The sequence below is a fragment of the Anas acuta genome, chromosome 12, assembly GCF_963932015.1.
Source record: "Anas acuta chromosome 12, bAnaAcu1.1, whole genome shotgun sequence".
Taxonomy (NCBI): Eukaryota; Metazoa; Chordata; class Aves; order Anseriformes; family Anatidae; genus Anas; species Anas acuta.
This window is the reverse complement of record NC_088990.1, coordinates 8,028,751-8,042,721: the sequence shown is the minus strand read 5'-3', so window position 1 is coordinate 8,042,721 and position 13,971 is coordinate 8,028,751. Positions and strand designations below refer to the sequence as shown.

Below are 13,971 nucleotides of genomic sequence, written 5' to 3'. Positions count from 1 at the left end.
CCTGCAGCGAGCTGTAGTGCTGCAGAGAGAGCTGGGGCTGCTCGGATGGCTCCTGGATATACCTGCAGGTGGCCTTCAGCTGTGCCCCAAACCGTGTGCTTCTGGTCCCAGCTAGAGCACGAAAAGCTCCTGGTACAGGCGGTGTCTGAACCAGGACAAATGGATGAGACACGCTCCCAGCCCTGGGCACAGCCGGCTTCTTCCATGGGGTCCCCTCCGTGCCACCTCATTTTCACCTGGGGGCTGATTTGGGTCAGAAAACCTAGCTTCTCCCACCAGCCTGGTGCTCGGATCCCAGCGCGTGCTGGAGACCCTACAAAAACAACTCTATGAGCACCGATGTGGCCCTACAGGCCCTGCCTTCACTCATGGGCAGGATTCCCCCTGGGAACAGTACCTGGGGAAGTCGGGTTTGCCATGGGTGTTGGCCTGCTGATGCAAAAATCCCTCCTTAGGTGAAGGAGAGAAGCAGAGCAGAGAGCTAGACGGGCTGGTGAGAGCAAGCTCCAGGTGCTGAGAGCCCAGCTGCCGTGATTAATGGCACTTCTCAGCAGAAGGTGCTCGAAACTGATGTTTTCTGGAGAAAAGAGAGTGAGATCTCTGCAATAAACTAGGGAGACGTTTTATTTTTTTTAAGTTTTTAAAGGTGTTTCAGCTGATGCAAGCAGTTGCACCTTCCCGGGTGTCTCTCCCTGCTCAAAACCCTTAAAAAAAGAAAAACTGGTGAGAAAAATTGCTGTTTGGGTCAAGAGACAGCCAGACTGGGGCATCGTGCCAGTGGGGCAGCACCACCCCTGCTCCCCATGTGCCCTCTGAGCTTCCCCCAGCTGCTGGGATGAGCAATGTGCAGATATTCCCCCATCACCGCCCTGACCCGAGGATGGCAACCTGGAAATCAGGCGGGACACACGTCCCTGGGTGCCTTGAGATGACCCAAAAAGCAAACCTGGTACCGCAACAGAGAGCTCTCCCAGCAGGCAGTGTTTCAAGGGTTGAACCGGAGCCGGGCTGTAACGATGTAAAAAAAAAAAAAAAAAAAAAAAAATATTAAGGCAGGCTTTTGATGCTCCAGCTAGATCTTAAAAGGGTTTCACGTTTCCTAGAGCAGAAACACCAGAGTGCTCTGCATCTGTTTACTATGCAGAAGGGTCAGGAACGGCTCTTCTCCCTCCAGGGTCCCCGCAGCTTCGCTAGCAGAATTAAAAGGCACACGCAGAGCTCCAGCAACGGGTGAGGAAGGGAGGAGAGGGGAGGAAGAGAAGAGAAGAGCCTTCTGTTTCATCCCACCTGCTCCGTGATGGGGACTTGCCCCGGAGAGTCGCAGGAAAATCCTGTGTAAATGGAACATAAATGTTTTATGAATTCAGCCCTGGTGGAGTAAATTAAAGGGTCATTAATGGCCTCATTAAAGAGCTTTGCACTTTGTTCTGAATTATGAAAGCTATCGTGCAATGTTAAAACTAAATGGAGTTTTGGTCGGGGTTTTTAAACTCTTTAACTAGTTCTCTCTCCCCCTCTGCCTCTCTCTATTCTTCTCTCGCCTTCATTTTTTCCTTGTGATGAGAGATGTCTTTCGAGGGAGCCGCCTGTAGTGCTACAAACTCCATTTCAATTATAAATCTCCTTACGCTCCGCTAATTGCCCAGGATTTTTCTCGAGAGCTGCCTGAGGTTAACGCTGATGAAGAAAGAGCCCTCTTGTCTCGAGCTGGGGCCTCCCTCCTGCCTCTGGCGAGGCGTCAAGCTGGGAATCACCTCCAGTGGCACCCGAAGGGGACGCGGTGGGGGACAACAGCGGATTTTGCTCTGACTTTTCCTTGGTTTGCAGCAGGCTGGGGAGAAGCCCCAGGGAGCACCCACCCCAGGGCAGTGCTGGAGCCCAGCTCTTCCATCCTGCTCCTCTCCATCTGACAGCGCTCACCCCTGACACCCAGTAAGGACACGTTTTGTGTGATTTTAGGTGTTGGTGTGGCTGGGTGTTAGCAGACAGAGGGTTTTGGATGGGGCAGAGGCACAGTGCCCTGGCCAGCCCAGCCAAGGGGACTGGGCGATGGGGGCCAGACCCTGCCTTTACACCAGGGTAAGGGAAGAGCACACGGGGCAGTCTCACCAAGCCGATAAAATCCCCATCCCACAGCTGCCATCAGCAGCTGGTGGTGGTGGGCGCAGCACCACGGCACAGCCAGCCCTCCCCTCCCCTCCCCAGGCTCCCCCCAAGGCTCGTTTCTTTGACTTATCGACTTCCCTCGCCCTCTGCGAATTCTTCACGCAGCTACACAACAAATTAAACCCCTTATTAACTAATTAAGCTATTTATCCAACCAGGCAGCAAAGAGAGGAGAGGTTGTTATTATTTCTATTTTTACATACCTGCCAGAGGCGCACGTGCCCAAGCCACGCGTGGCGGACGGGTCCAGCTGAGGGGCCCCCGCTGCTGCCCAGTGCCTTTACCAACAAAACCCTTTGGAGAGAAAATGTGATAATTTTTTTATTTTTTTTTTCTGCTTAATTTTCACACCTGGGAGCTATTTTAGTGTCTTGAAGGGCCTCATTGACTTTTGGGGCTCCGGCAGTGGGTTTGCTGCGTGGAAATTTGTGGGGTGCTCTTCAGGAGCATCCCTGGTGGCTCCGGCATCCTTGCAGCCCCCGTGTCCCCAAAAGTGCCATCTGTCCCCTGCAGGGGCCCCTCCGCAGCCCGGTGTCACCGTCCCCAGGGTGTAAGGGCTGGAGGGAGCTTGGGGAAGAGATTCTTGCAGGGTCGGGCCCCGGGAAGGTTTGGGGTGAGCACTGCGATGGGAGCGCCTGCAGAGTGTGCTGTGGCTTCAGGGATGCTGTGGGAGCCGGGCATGGGATTTTAGGGGTTTGCTGTGAAAAATCCCTGCTGGTGGCAAGGCAGAGGGATGCTGGGGAGCCGGAGCTGGTCTGCACGGGGGGAGGATGTGAAAGTGGAGGGGGCTTGAAGGGGGATAGCTGCAGGAGCAGCTGAAGAGCCCCAGAACTGCTTTGTGCTGCTGCTCGCAGGGAGGTGACCGATAGGGACCGAGGGAAGGGGTGGGTGTGGGTGGGGAGGGAATTTAGGAAATGATTTCATCCTAGGGTCGATTTCCTCGGGGAAAGGGGAGGCAGGACGGCACCAAAACACCCCCCAGGCAGCTGTGGCTGCGGCTGGCTGGTGAAGGGAAGGAGCTGGAGAAGCCTTTGGCCATGCAAAGCCCCAGCGGGAACACGCGGGGCAGGGCACGGCGAGCCCACACCTGAAAAAGAAATCTTTCCCCTCGGATACACGGCCACACGCTTATTCCTCTAACAGCTAACTGAGTCAGCAGGAGCAAACCGAGCTCAATTGGTGTCTCAATCCGAGCAAATAGGGAAAGGCTGCCAAACCTGAGAATAAAACCCGCAGTGATCTCAGACATCTCCCTCCTATATGGTACAAGGGAGCAGAGCAGCGTTCAGCCAAGGCGCTGGTGCGGGGGGATCAGAGCATCCCAGGGACAGCCCTGAGCTGTGCCCAGGGGCAGTGAGCAAAGCTGGGTGAGCAAATCCTGCCAGCTGTGATGGGCACTGCCAGACGGGGGCATGGAGGTGGCTTCGGAGCTGCCCTGGGGACAGGCAGGGGGTGGCACTTCTGGCTCTGTGCCGATATCATCCAGGCAGAACCTGGAGGAAAAATATGGGGTTGTCCCACATCGGGATGCTCCTCCTGTGTACCCGTGTGATTCCCAGAGCTGGAACTCCGCCTGGGGTTCCCTGGCTGCTCCCACCCAGCTGCTGGTGTCCCCAAACCGAGCCTGGTGTCCCCAAACCGAGCCTGGTGTCCCCAAACCGAGCCTGGTGCCCATCCAGCCCCAAGTGGTGCTGAGCCCCTGCCGGCTTCCCAGTGTCAGCAGCCAGGCAAGAGGGATTAAACGGAGTGAGGACAGGCAGCGTGCCTGACTGTTTTCCTAGAAGAAGGCATTCAGCAAGCTCAGCTGAGCTATAAATACCCCGTAACCTCCGCTACGTGCTGGGGAGCGGGCAGGGGGGGCTTTTCTCCCTGTAAACAGACGCAGAGCAGAGAGCCGCGGGGAACAAAAGCTACCCAAGGACTGGAGGCGAGCGCCGCGGCTCGCTTCGGCTCCAAGGCGTTGCAGCATTTCTCGGGCAGCCTGTGGCCACGGCCAGATGCTTCGGGAGCCTGTCTGGAACCCAGGCTTCGGACTTTGTGTTCCCAGATGCTGGGGGCTGAGGCATTGCAGTTGATCCTCCTTGTTTTCTAAAGGCTTAACAAAGCAAGTTAAGCAACCTGAGAACAAAACAAAAGCGTTCGAGTTAGGATGGAATGAAGTTTTTGGTTTTTTTTTTGGAGCTGCAAAGTTTTCAGCTTTGTATGGGGCTGAGGGTTGGATCCCACCAAGGTGGCTGAAGGCACTGTTCAGGGAGCAAGGGGGACACAGGTCCCTCTCCTTTAGACATGTGCTTTGCTCAGGAAAAGCCAAAAAGTGTTCCCCATGCTCTTCTTTTTTTTTGCCATACAAACCCCAGAACAGCAAAAGGGAGGGGACAGAAGCATTGTTCCCCGGCTGCGTTAGGAACAGTTTGGTCTCGTTACAGCCTGCTCTCACCTGCTACTAATTTTCCTCTGGTTGCGAGGGCCCGGGATTGTTTGTTTGTTTGTTTGGCTGAGCGGAGAGGGAAGAAGAGCTGCTGGATGTCACTCGGTGCGGGGAAATGACTGCGAGCTGGCGGGGGCACGCGGGGTAACGGGTGCTGGTGGGGACAGGGAGGGAGCTGCAGCACCGAGACCCTGTCTGGGGTTTTACTGATGCACAAGGGGGCTGGAGGGGCTGCAAGGGGGTGCAATGGGGCAGTGGGTGTCCCCAGTGCCTCTGGATTTGTGCTGGGGGTGAGGTCTGAAAGCAGCTCCTGAGCTGGCCCTGCCTGGTGGCTCAGGGCTGGGTGTCTGTCTGGCCAGGAGCTGCAGGACGGACAGACACCCGAGTGTGAGGCTTGCAGTCCTAAGGCAGCAGCAAGATGCCAAAATGCTGTTCCCATCCCATCTCCGGGACGCAGGGGCTGCTGATTTATGGGGCTGTGATGGGGAAATGAGAAAGCACAGGTGCACGGGGAAATCCCGTTGAGCGCTGGGGCTGGGAATGCCCGACACCAAATCTCCATCCTCTGAGCCCATTTGTTCCCCTCCATCACCCTCCTTCCTGCCCCTGCACCCCGTGGGGCCCTGCCGAGGTGTGCTGGAGCTGCAGGGTGCAGGGGCTGCACGTCCCCAGCTGGGGATGGAGGTGGCTGTGGGGCTGTGCCCGAGGAGCTGTGGGGCTGCGGGACGTCTCCGCTCCTCTCCTGCTGGCCCTGCGAGCGCAGCACATGGGAGCTGTCTCGCATTATTGTGACAAGCAATTATGGTGATGTGAGCTGCTAAAAAAAATGACTTTATTAGGCAAAAATGGCCTGTAAACATCCCGGAACAAGCAGGGCTGTTTAAACAGCTCCAGATTTTGCGGGAAGGTGGCTGCTCTCCTCCTGCTCCTGCGCCGCGCCCCGGCGGCGATGTGGCACCGCGGTGGCACAGGGCACAGGGCTGGCACAGCCCTGCCCAAGCCTTCTCCTGGATGAGTGTTAATAAACCCACAGCGCCGGGGCTGCCTTAGCGCTGCCTCTAATTGGAGCCATAAAGTTAAACTCGGCCACTTAGGGTTCTGCTGGGAGCTGGGGCTTCCATTTGCAGGCTCCCCCGCGCAGAGGAAGGGCGCTGCGCTGGCTAATAGGTGTTAAATCGGAGCATCACTTTTTAATAAGCCTCTTAATGGCATGACGCGGCTCCTTGGCAGCTTTGGGATGCCTCCATTATGAAACCCCTGTGCCAGGGGGAGCCAGGGAAGGTGGAAGCGGTGCCAGGGCTGCCATCTCCACGGGATAATGCAGGGGCGATGAGCAGAGCCCAGCGGCGCACCCGGGTCCTGCGTTTTCTTCTTTGGGACCATCCTCTTCATCATCAGGACCATCCTCTTTGTCATGGTGCTGCTGAGGTGCCTTGCCTAGGGTGAAGGTCCTCGCTGCCCCTCGTCCTGCGTGCATCACCACCACCAGACTCCAGATCTCACCTTCGTCACCCCCTGGGGTGCCCCCTAAAAGTGCTGGCTGATGGCATCCAGGGCCATACTCCTCCTTCACTTCAAAAGCTGCATAATTAATGGATAATAATCCAAAAAAAATATCCAAACCCTTCCTTCTCCCCTTCAAAGGGGCTCCTCTCCCCCCGCTGCCCCGTGTGGCTGCTGACCCCGAGGGGACAGCACGGACGGGACCAGGAGCTGCCCTGCAGAGCCCAGCTAACTGGAACCAGGAGGGGAGCCTCTGGGCGGCTTCCACGTGGGTACTGCTTACAGAAAGGGCTGGGCTCCCAAGGAACAGGCACTATTTTTATCTAATCCCTCTGCTTTAATAACAGGGAGTTGGAGGGGGCTCGTTATTAGTAATTCAGAGGAGGGCGGATAAGAGTCCCCGATGATTTCTGCAGTCACGTGCTGCCCCGCTGCCGCTCCTGCCTTGGCTTCTCCCACCAGGAGGGGTGGGAGGGGGGTGCTTGACACGTCCTGATGGTGCTGTGCTCGCCCAGAGCATGGGATGTGCTTCGCACATGTCCTCCAGGCACACTGAGGTTTTGCTACAGGCACCCACAAGTAGGAAGCACTTGTTCAAAGTCAGGTCCCTACAATGCTGGGGATGGGATGGGGTGGGATGGGATGGGATGGGACAGGTTGGGATTAATAGGATGGAATGGGATAAGTTGGGATGGATGGGATGGGGTGGGGTGGGATGGGATGGGGTGGGATGGATGTGATGGGATGGATGGGATGGGATGAGGTGGGGTGGGATGGCATGGGATGGATGGGGATGGGACAGGTTGGGATTGATAGGATGGGATGGGATAGGTTGGGATGGATGGGATAGGATAGGGTGGGATGGATGGGGTGGGATGGATGGGGTGGGATGGGATGAGATGAGATAGGATCAGATTAGATGGAATCAGATGGGATGTGGTGGGACAGGACTTTCTGTATTCAGTACTGATGGGCGGGGGGGATTTGTCACTTCCAGACCAGGCAAATTTGAGGCCAAAGCTGTGGAAGGGAATGGATGCAATTTTTGTCAGTTCCATCCGCGCCGGCGAATGCAGATCATGAATTACACACCCGCCAGATGACAGGCTGACATTTTAGCTCCAAACATTCTCCTATAATTAGAGAATCTAATGCAATACAGGGAATGGCTCCATTTTACACACACATTATCGTAATGCCTTTAAATAAGATAATTGATTATGCCTCTGCATAAGAAAGTAAAATATTCGGTGTAATTAAAACCGACATTCAGATTTTGGCATGCTGACAGGTGAGGCCATGTGTCATTTTATAAATCCTTAAAGTGATATTCACACCCACATTTGAGTTCTTGAAGTTTGGGGAGAAGAAGAAAAGAAACCCTCGCTGCCGAGTTGTTTTTTCATCCTGAGTTCAAATGTGTTTTGAAGAGGGATTTCTTTCTTTTTCTTTTTCTTTTTTTTTTTCATTCCTTCTGCTCTCATTTGTCTTCATTTCAGCCTCATACCTCCAGCTGACACAAACCTGTGCTCACACCGCCGGGAGCAGGGCTGTTGGTGGATGCTGTCCGAGCAGGAGACCTGGCCAGCAGCAGAGCCCTGCGAGCAGTCCCTGCACAGCACCGCTGAGCTGCAGGCGGTGTCTGCTCCGTCTTCAATGCCCAAACCACTGCCTGGTGCTGAGGGGCTCAGCCTGGAGCAGACACCTGTCTGTAGGAGCTGACAAAGGGCTTCGTGGCTGCCAGGAGCCCTGAGACCCTTGGGGTGGTCAAGGAGCCTGCCCTGATGTGATGGATGGAGGCGTGGGGCAGCCCAGGATGGGGCGTTCCTGGGAATCCAATTTTTGTGTCTGGAGGTGCCAAAAATGCTCAGGACCCTCTAAGAAACCTGGTGCCTGGGGCTCCAGCAGCTGCTGATGGTTTATGGCACCGATCCCCACCGCTGTGGGCTCACGCCTCCTGTGGTCACCAGGCTAGTGATGGGGTGTGAGGTTTTGGGGGATTTTTTGGGTCTTGAGGAATTCTCTGAGTCAGCGCAGATGCTGACCTGCTGCTTCAATATTTGCCGACTGCTGCACCTGGGAACTTTGCAAACAGAGGCCTGGACACTTGCAGCATACCCAAACCATCCCAGGGTGTCTCTGGTGAGAGCTGGGCAGGCTCTGGGCAATGAATGTCTGCGCCCTGTGCTCTGCATCCATCCTTGTCCCATCTGAGGGAGGTAAAAAGGAGCTGACAAAAAGGAGCACCAAGGCTGTGAGCACTGAACCTGCCTCCTGTCAGCGACGGGGACTTGGTGCAACCCGCTGTAAGGTCACACCAGGCAGCACCCCGCTTCTTTCCAGCCAAGCAGACCTGCTAAAGGCTGTCCTCTGCAGCCAGCCTCACCTGCCAGGGACCTCAGGGACCTCCCCCCAGGATTCTCAGTGACAGCCTTTCCTATCGTACCCACCACCCCAGCTGCCTCTCCATCCCCTTCCATAACCCCATTCCCATCCCCAACCCCATCCCCATCCCCTTCCAGCCCCCCTGGTGCCCCGAAATCCAGGCTGATCATCTGGGCAGGGCTCAGGAGGAGGAGGAGGAGGGGCAGGCAGCTCTGTCTGCTCCGCTCGCATTAGCAGACGGCTCTGGCTTTCTCCCCCTCTCTCTAGGCCATTACCGCGGGCTCGCGGGGCTGCGGTTGGCAGCGCGGGGCGCCGGAGCCCGCTGGGACGCCGGCCCTGCAGCCTTCCTCCGCTCTTAAGTGGGCTTGTAAAGAAAAACCACCCCCCTGTGCCTGGAAAACGGAGCCGTGTTAAAGCCGGCTTGTTTAAACGCAGCGCACGGCCTCCCCTCGGCAGGGTGGCGAGGGCGAGGGCAAAGGGTCTCGCTCCTGGATGTCCCGGGAGCAGGGGGGTGGCTGTAGCTGGGGATCTGGTACCCATCCTGCAGCCAAAACCTGAGATCATCTTGGCTGCGGTCACCCCAGGGAGCAAGGGTGGCTCTGGCTGCGGTCCTGCAGCCCCCAGGAGCCACCTCCAAGGTCCCCACGGGAGCACAGGAAAATGGCACACAGGCACCCGAGGCTGGATGGGCCACTGCAGGTGGGAGAAAACCTCAGTGCAGTGAGGTTTTCCTTGGCTGGATGGGAATTTGTGTGGATCTGGCTTTCTGGGGCTGCCTCCTGCACCCCTCAGCATCCCGCATCCCTCGGCACCCGGAGTCCCCCAGGTGCCCAAGGCACTGCCCTATGCGGGGACTGTGGCTGGAGGGACAGCTGGGGCAGGGAAAGGTCCCTGAGGTGCCTGCCCAGGGCAGTTCCTTTCCTTGAGCAGCCCACCAAAGGGACATGGGGCAGTGCGGGGCCACCCCGCTGTCTCCTCCTTACCCTCAGCCATTCTCCCTGACCTCCCACTCCCCCTTTCTCACCTGATCCCAATACAACCACGAGCAGCGTGCTCTTCCCAGTGCTCCCCTGCTCCCACCTCCTCCACGTTCACCCCGCTCACGACGACCACCCCATGAACCACGTTCCCTTTCCAAGCACCACCTGGACATCCCCAACCCTTGCTGTGCCCTGCTACCAGCACGCAGCCCCCGGGCTGTCCCCCCCCGAGCCCCCACGCAGGTTCCCCAGCCCGTCTCACGCTCCGGCTCCAGCTCTCCCCCCTTTCCTCCGCCTGCGCCCGCTCCTCACCCTCGCACACCCCCGCGGGATGATGCACGCCGCGGAGGAGCGTGCGCGAGCGGCATTAGTCACCGCTCCCGTGGGAGGGAGGGAGGAAGGCTGCGAGCAGAGGAGGAGGAGGAGGAGGAGGAAGAAGAGGAGCGCAGCCACAACGCGGAGAGAGGCCACGGCCACCCCTGGTCCCTCTTTTGGGGTGGGGGGCCGAAATGGTGGCAGTGGGCTCGGGGAGGCTGCTGGGGTGGTGGAGGTGGGGGCACCGCTGGCACGATGGAGGGCTGCGGGGAGGGAAGGTGCCGGGCATGTGGATGGGGTTGGGGAGGGAGAGAAGGAGGAGTGCAGGAGGATTTTGGTTTGCCAGGGAGCTGCGGTGCTCCTGGGCAGCGTTTTTGGGGAGGAGAAGCCAGGTGCAGGGGGATAAAGCTGGGGATGAGCTGGGCAGGGGACAGCAAAGCACCCCGGGCGGTTTGGCTGAGCGTTGGCTGGGGTGTGGGTGAGGAAGCAGGGCAGGAGGGGAAAAGGGCACCCACAGGGTGGGTGAGAGCTCTTGGGGGGGCTCAGAGCAAAGGGACGCCCCCCTCTGAGCAGTTTCCAAGAGGTGGGAAGGAGACAGCCTGGCCAGCTGCCCTGCACTCTGTGGAGCCCTGCGGGACTTTTCTGCTTTTCCTCGCTGTCCTGGCACCCTGCAGCCCGTGCGTGGGCTCACACCCCTTTGCCTGCTCCAGGCTCTTCTGGGGGCTGAGGGAAGGTCTCCCCGGAGCTGCCCCCTGGGGGACTGCTCCCCAGAGCCTCTCACAGCCCAGCCTGGGGCCTTTGGACGTTCCTTGGCCGAGAGGCACAGGGCTCAGCTCTGGGACGAGCTCTGCTCACGAGCTACCTTTATGTCTGCAGCTCCCAGTCCTGCTGAGTGTGTGGGCATCAGACTGGAGGAAAGGGCACCACAGGAGCCTGCTGGTGCTGTCTCCTTCCTTACAGCCAGCCCAGCCTGGCTGCCTCTGAACGGCAGAGCAGGGAGCAGGTGGAATCACAAACCACTCTGCCTCTCCTCCCCTCTCCGCCACCCGTACTTGTCCCTGCCACCCCTCTCCTGACCGAGGGGTTTTGCGTGCACACCGTGCACAGGGACAGTGCCAGACCGGTGAGCATCCCTCTGCCCCGAGCTGCTGCTTCTCAGCTGTCCTTGTGCCACACACCTGGGTCTGCTCCGTGTGTCCCCATCCGTGTGCCACACGTCCCTGTGGCTGCACCTGAGCCTGTTTCAGCCTTGCCCAGCACACTCAAGGTACTGTGCACACCACTCCATACCTGCATATTTCACCTTTTTACCATATCCCAACCCTCTCCTGTGCTTACAGCTCTTTCATCCCATACACCATCAGGCTGCTGTGACAGTGCTTCCCCCACGGACCACGAAGGGACTGAAAAGATCATCCAGACTGGGGCAAAACAACACATTTGAGCACTAAGTGGTGCACCCAGCTCCAGCCCTGCCCTTCTCCCGACAGGGGCTGTGTTGCCAGCCTTGGGCTGGGGTCCTCAATCCCATCCGTGCTCCCTGCTCCTTGGACTTGCCAGCAGACGAGCATCAGGCTTTCCGTAGGGGCTGCTGGTTTATCTGTGGGCACCGGCACGCCGATGCGCTGACGGACAGCTCATGAATCACAACATCCCTAATGCACCAACATCTTCAAAATGCAAAGCTCTCCCTTGGTATTTCGGCCCAAAGCGAAGCCGGGTAGGTAGAGAAGAGATGGGTGGGAAGCTGCACAAGGTGATGTTTCCACCTGGTGTCTGGCACGGTGATTGCATCAGCATTAATCGCAGCGGAACCTGCTGCCCTTTAAAGCAGCTCAGCACACATCGTGTCCTCAGCCTTCCTGCCTCGGGCTGGCTCTGGCTCTGAAACAGTCTCTTGCATACATTTGAAACAGTTTGTAATTAACAATCACATTGTTTTCCTTTTGAATGTCAACAGAGAGAGAGGAAACAGAGAGATGGAGAGCTGCGATGCCGATACGACTGGGGATTGTTTTGCTTTCGCGAAATGATTTTTCCCATTTCGCAGCAAATTCGGTGCTGATGAGCCCGGGAGGCTTCGCTCACCCATGTAGCACAAAGCCTGGGGAGCAGGCAGACATCTGGAAAAGTGCTCTGCTGTACCTGTGGGGAGGCAGGAAATTTGCTCTCGGCTGCCCCGCTCCCTTTGCCCCATCTTCTTGGTGCTCACACAGAAATTATTCCTGGCACCGTGGTTGTGTCCACAGAATAGGACCTGATGGAAAAACCTGCAGAAAGGGATGAGGAAAAACCAGGATTTTCCACAGGTTCCTGAGCTACCCAGCGTGTTGGAGCAGAGGGGGCTTCATTTGGAGCCTTGGCTCGGCAGACAAGAAGCAGATTACAAACTTCTTCAGTCCTGGAGCAGAGCTGGGATGGGAGGATTGCTCCCTCCATCTGTTCTTCTCATAGACAATCTGCCTTCGAAAGCCACCGCCGCATAAATCTGGAGAAAGTGTAAATGCAGGAGCACCTGAATATTGTTTAACAGATGGGGACACACATTTTTCAGGCGGAGATTTCCCTTCCATCGCCCCACTTATTTTAGAGGTGTTTTTCAGGACCGTCCCGTGACTGCCTGGCACTGAGCTGGCGTCCCAGCCTCTGGTCTGCGGCCACTCGAGTTAATTTTCAGCAGCAAACTTCACCGTGTGAACACTCTCGTGACATTTCTGAAACTCGCTTTCATCTCTTTCGGTGCCTCCTTCCCTTCCAACTAAATTCCCATTTCTCATCAAATGTTTCTGGAGGATCGTCGGCAGGGAGCAAAGCCGCACTCCGCCCTGGGTACAAGCGGCTTAGGGAGCTCATCCGTGCTCCTGAAATTCATTCTGAAACCCTCAAACAAACACAGTCAAACACAAAGCCAAGTTTTGCACCCTGTGAATGCCTCTGCCCACGTGAACTTCTCTCCGTCTCTGTGCAGGCAGCCCAGGAGCTGCCCTCCTGGTGCCAGTGCTCTCTTCTTGCACCCTTCATCGCCGACAATCCAGCACCTTTTGTCCAGCGCCGTTCAGCTGCACCAACCCGAGGGCCACTACAAACTTCCAGACAGAAGCAGAGCCGCAGACTGCTGAGTGGCAGGAAGGAAATTGCTTTGCTTGCAACCTTTTCACAGCTCCGCAGGCTGGGACCCCCAGGACTCGCGGACTGCGGAGAGGTGCGCACGGAGCCGGCGTCCCCTAGCATCCCTGGTGGGAGCAGGTCAGCGTTTTCAGGCATTTCACGTGGATACAGGAGGGAACAAGGAGCTGCTGGAATTGCAGCGGGTGTTTGGATACTCTTGATGGATGGGGTGCTGTTCCCTCCCGGTGAGCCTGAGGTTGCCAGCCCGGCTCCTTCTCCTCCTGTCAAGCACAGGGGCACAGTGATGCCGTGGCGCTGACCCCTGATGCTCAGAGCTCGGGAGCCTTGTCTCCAAATTCAAGCAATGACATTAAATCCTGTTTTCTTTTCCCTTGCCTTCTGGCTCTGGAACTAGTAGGTTGTGCTCAAATACCACTCACAGCTTTTATTTATTCTCCCCCCCCCAGCCACAAGAGTTAGAACTTTTCCTTTTTTTTTTTTCTTTCTCCATGTAAACTGGAAGCTGAGTCTTGCTGAATCACCTGTCTCAGGGAGCTGCAGATTTAAGGAAAACACTAAATATTGGGAAGTTTGCAGCGGACACCTGAGACTTGGCAGCACTGCCAGGAAATGAAACCAAAAGGTGATGGAGTGCGGCCGTGCTGGGGAGGACAGCACCAGGGCTGTGTTTGAGGGGCAGCCCTGGTCCTAGGGCAGGACCCCACAGCTGTGACTGAGGGCTATGGGATGTCACATCGGGTGGAGATGGCAGCAAGGAGCTCAGCCTGGCTGCTCCCCTCCACTGCACCTGCACCTAAAGGGGGATCAGAGGTGAAGGGTTTCTTCTGGGTGAGGCGGGCAGTGCCTTGGGATGCTGGGCCAGCAGCAGGGGGTGTGGGGTGGAAGCTAGAAAAGGGGAGGGACAGCAGGGATAAGGCTGAGAAGTGGGAGAAACCCAGCAGATGTCCACAGAGCCACCTGCACGGCTCCTCCAGGCAGTCCCAGCTGGACCTGAGCAGCCCGTTACCAGCACGTGGACCCCCACAAAATCCAGCTACCAGGAAAGTCATGGCTGGAGGAGAGAGG

At 57.2% G+C, this 13,971-nt stretch overlaps 2 long non-coding RNA genes across 4 annotated transcripts; one reads left to right on the top strand and one right to left on the bottom strand.

The window, feature by feature from the left end:
- Nucleotides 1–601: 601 nt before the first annotated feature.
- LOC137863073 (uncharacterized) lies at nt 602–4,393 on the bottom strand. 3 transcript variants are annotated; one of them, XR_011100678.1, is made up of 4 exons: nt 3,711–4,393; nt 2,370–2,460; nt 947–1,331; nt 602–704 (listed from the first exon to the last, which is right to left on the bottom strand). It is a non-coding gene; the product is annotated as an uncharacterized lncRNA (long non-coding RNA). The 3 variants fall into 3 exon arrangements; XR_011100677.1 differs by having other exon boundaries at nt 602–1,008; nt 1,138–1,331; nt 3,711–4,387; XR_011100676.1 differs by having other exon boundaries at nt 602–1,331; nt 3,711–4,159.
- A 6,343-nt stretch (nt 4,394–10,736) lies between these two features.
- LOC137863076 (uncharacterized) lies at nt 10,737–13,281 on the top strand. The gene is made up of 2 exons (XR_011100680.1): nt 10,737–11,497; nt 11,738–13,281. It is a non-coding gene; the product is annotated as an uncharacterized lncRNA (long non-coding RNA).
- Nucleotides 13,282–13,971: the final 690 nt, after the last annotated feature.